Genomic DNA, 5,000 nt, shown 5'->3' with positions numbered 1-5,000 from the left:
AGTCAGATGATATTGCGAACGCGCATTTCCAGTCTTAGAACAATTCGTAATGGCTTCCACCTCCGCTATGAATACCGAGCCTGAAGGTGGCCAAGTGGACAAAAATACAGACCAACCGGGTTAACTTTCAGTAAAGCGTTCGATTGTGTTAACCATGAAATGCTATCCAATAAGCTTAAGCGATTACCATTAGATCCCCACATTATTAATTGGTACCTTAGCTTTTTTGATAATCGTCAACAACGAGTTGTTTACAATAGCTTTGAGGGTCAGTGGAAAAAGATTAATAGAGGGACAACACAAGGAAGTGTTAGTGGCCCATATTTATTTAACATCTTTATAAACGATTTAGAGCTTGTATTAGGTAACCAACCTGCTCTTTTCAAATATGCCGATGATTCCAGCATTATTGTTCCTATCTGGAGTAACGGCTTATACCACACAGATCTAGTGGACGAGTTTTTAACATGGACAAATAATAACAAAATGGTATGTAATCCCGTAAAGTGTAAGGAGCTGGTCTTTCGCAAGAGTAATTGCAATGACAATATCGCCCAAATTCACAACATTCAACAATGTAATGAATTACTACTCTTGGGCGTTACTTTTCAAAGTAATTGTAAATACAACCTTCACGTTAAATCGACACTATTGAAGTCCAATGAGTGCCTTTTTATTTTAAGATCGCTAAGAAAAGAAGGGATGTGCCAGGAAGAAGTGGACCGGTTTTTTTAACACAGTACGGTTTACCGATTTTCACGTATGGCCTGTCTGTATATGGGGCGTCTGACTCTGATCTCACTGATATACAATCATTTTTAGACAGAAGTTTTAAAAGAAAACATATATCGGTTAAAATAGACATTCGTAGTATTTTAGAAGAATCGGACTTGAATTTAATATATAAGTCACGCTATATTAGTCCTTGTCCTATTTTCTGCATATTACCAAAAGAAAAGGAAACAAATTATAACTTAAGGAAAACATCTGTAAAGCGCCCAGCAGTTAATACTGAAAGGTTGAAAAACTCCTATGTAAATAGACTAATTTTTAAATAAAGTATTTAGGTTGCTAGATTATTGATGTCATTTTTATTAATATAGCTATACCTGTAATTTCTTCAATTTGATATATTTGTAACTCGAGATATGTTCTTTTATCACGAGATAATAAAGATTATTATTTATTTATTTTAACCAGTGCCTACAGGGCAACAACTGAAAAGCTCGCTGCAAAAAATCGATCAGACCATGGCCTGTATGGGTGACCTTTTGTGGCGCATATGGGACATCCTAATTTCCCGCTCAAGTTAATCAGCAAATTTTATTATATTTCACGGTTATTCAAGCAAAAACTTTCAGTTGTCACTTATCAACATTGCCCAGATCGATTTCTGATAAAAGTGGGTTGAAAAAAACGCTGATCTCTCTCCAAAGTCTTTGGGTTTTTTTTTTTTTGGACGTCGAATACGTTTCCGCCATATATTTTCTGACAGCGACTTGCAATGTTTGCCCTCTGGCGACCCCCAGAACCCTTTGCGTATAAAGCGTGGATCCGACTACCGGGCAACTCGTTCATTGGGACCGTCTCTTAAAGAAGACAGCCAAATTCTTATGGCTTGTACAAGTTTCGATAACTTGTTTAGAGGACAAGACGGTGTCATGTACCAAAACTCGTATCAGGGCAAAGGAAATCTGATAACGGCCGGCATCTATTCGCTGCTAATACCCACAAGGTCAGTTGCACTGTGCATGAATGATTTAGTCAACCTACACATTTTCTAAGTGATAGTATAATAGCGTGCATTTTTGATGTGAGCTTTTGGGTAAACACTAATGACGAGTTCGAGCTTTTTGATACCCTCGGATAGTACATAAAACAATCAGACAACCTTTTACTTTTGTAGCGTTATGTTACCGCTGATAAATAGCAAGTGGAGGAAAACATTGACAACTGCTCGGAAATTTGTTAACTTACTTTGAGCAAGAAATACAATTGAGGATCATTAGTTCGAGAGACATTGTACGAATGGCTTATTTTCCTCAGAAGATCAAAATGATGGTTTGTTCTTCAAACTCCCTGTAAAAAGTTGTTCTCTCATTTCATCAGTATCTCAGTGAATTAACCTTTTCGCGATATAATGCCGAGAACTATTGCTCTAACGAGGTTGTGATCCCTGAAGGAGATGTACGACGATTAGCAGTTTAACTGCAAAGGACGACAGGAATCCTTTAAAGTTCTTCAGTTTTAACAACTACATACATTTCCGACAAAAGCCATTGCTCCTCGATATCAATCAGCCGGTTACTCAGTTGTGGCATTTTACTTGGCGAAGGTATGGGATTAAAACCAGAAAAACCGTCAAGGTAACTCTTATTTCTCTAACAGATCCTTCGTGAGATGGATAGCTGTCTGAGTTCATCTTTTCCTGCAACGTCACCGGTGGAAACCTCGTCGCATCTTCCCCAAAACAAACTTCTAGACACGACTATAGGAAAGAAAAACTGCCGCTTTCCAGAGACAGGAATAACGATGGGAACGGGTACTGTTGCACAGTCGGCGTCTATTCCAGCTCTAAATCTAAGACACCAGGGGCCACAGGTAACTATGCTTGCAACAACGCCGTCTTCTGTCCACACAACATCGAACGATGATGCAGCATACGGATGTAATTTCAGTACACATGCACAAACAGTCCAACCTGTTTCCGATAACAAAGAACTGGAACTACATCATGCCTTTCTCTGTGATTTCCCTGGCTGTAAAAAGCGTTGTTACACCAAAAGCTCTCATCTCGGAACTGACAGGCGGATTTATACGGGTAAAAAACCTTTCCTGTGTCCTTGGGAAAACTGTGGGTGGTGTTTCCGACGTTCAGATGAACTCAAGCGCCACTATCGAAGACATACTGGAGAAAAGCCGTACCTATGTCCTCTTTGTGGAAGATCTTTTAGTCGTTCAGATCACCGATCTTCGCATATCAAAAAAATACACCCATTAATGTAGAGAACCCGTGTAGCGTTTGCAATTTCTAGAAACACTCTTAGTGGTCTGATACATTTGTCTGATACATTTGTCCGACATTTTTGTGCAGCATTACCTAAATCAATCCGTGCGCTCGTTCCTATTTTTCCAATTAACATCAAGTACTTGGTAGACGTGATCCAACAAATTTGTACTTTTATTTATATTTCGGACCAACTTCTTTAATTTTAACAACCTGATAAGTGAGTTAAACTGTACATAGCATATGCATCTATATCAGTGGTATATATAATACACGAGCGTTCTTTTAAAGAAGAAAACATATTCATGTCGATTTTTGCGTCCACGTTGGTTGGCATGCAAGGATCTTTGTCAATGATGCTAATTTGGCGTAAGGAGCCGGTTAAATAAAGTTATCATTCCTTCAACGATATTACCTGTTTACATTCTCTATTCTCTACAGTTATTTTACCTTTGTTTAATCGAGGAGATTTATTTTTTCAGTTAAAGCTGACAAAAACAACAAATGACAGTACCAAATCTGATATCTAGCAAGGCTGCAAGAGTTCGGTGTATCTCATGTTTGTCACCGCTGCTTGTGTGTTGTTCCCTCAAAAGCTGAGATGACGAAAGTAAAAAACAAGTATTATATTTATAGTATCTCAAACAGTGAAAGAACGCCCCCGTGCTTTTAGCATTCTACTTAAAAGCATTGTATAACCATCGCGCATCATAGAAATTAACTGACAGGAATTTGCAAGTGCTATGTATTCCCATGCAATCCACCTGAGCATTCAATTAGCCTGAGCCTTAAAAGTGGAAACTCTTTGTTAGATGGTTTACATAGAAATATGCAGTACTTCAACTTGCACTCTGACAGTTAAGTCTATTGGAATGTATTCTTTTCAATGAACTTATCCCTCCTTCTCACAGTGTATTATACAAATTAGTCATGATGAACATTTTTTTGTTGGGAAGATTTTGCACTATTACATCGCCGGATCTGGGTCAGTAAAATCATGAATAGCAAATACTACATAAAAGAATCAAAGCATGTTGACTGATCACTCAAATAGCCTCCTCCGTGTCACCCTGTTATTTCGCTTTAAATACGAGAGCCAAAACAATACTCTACAACTTCAATATTCTGTGAAAATATTTGTTCATTGATCCCATTACACACTTCATTTTTATCACCGGAAACTTAATCCCTCTGTAAGCACTCGAGCCCTATTGTGATACGGCTTTCATCTCGTCAGAGCAGTCTACCTTTAACACTAAAATTTGTCCGTAATAATGCTAGGCTAGACTCAATAATTATTTACGCTAACAGACTTTTTACTTTAAGAGTAATGCTCACAAACGCAAAACAGTGTATGTTTTATAACGAGATTAGCAACCAAACGGACAGAAATGAAAACGGATAAGTCAGAGTTGCCGCATTACGGCACCAATGATCCATTTGTCGGGAAAGGTCTTGCGAATGTCGTAACACTTCCCCTCAATCCGCAAACGTTAGGTGATTAAGTTTAGCTGACATTTCCGTGTGGAAAACCTACAGTTATTTTGCCGCCAAGTAAGTTGGGTCAAGTTGCTACTAGCGTTATTTTTAGAAACGATCAAACAAAATGCCGAGATGCTTCACCTGACCAAGATGAATTAGCCCCCCTCACAAGGGTCTCAGTCATAGTTTAAAATAATAGCCGCCTTTTCAACTAATATACGGTGCAATAGCCGCCTTTTCAACTAATATACGAGCTTTAACTTCCCAAGTTTTGTACAACAATCAATCTTTTAAGACCGAAATAATGCACATATATAATACGAAACACCAGACAATGTAAATTATAGCCTTAACCCTTTGGCTACTAGAGATTTGGCCGAAAAACACGTTTTGAAGCTAGTTGAGGGGTTTTTTGGTCACTGCCGTGCTGTTTAAGAGCTAAATCTCCCTACAAACCCGTTTCCAGATTGTACACTCCGCGGCCTTTTCTGCCAGGTGCAAAATAAGCGCT

This window comes from Montipora capricornis, chromosome 8 (assembly GCF_036669925.1).
Source record: "Montipora capricornis isolate CH-2021 chromosome 8, ASM3666992v2, whole genome shotgun sequence".
NCBI classification, from domain to species: domain Eukaryota; kingdom Metazoa; phylum Cnidaria; class Anthozoa; order Scleractinia; family Acroporidae; genus Montipora; species Montipora capricornis.
This window is presented reverse-complemented; position numbering follows the sequence as displayed.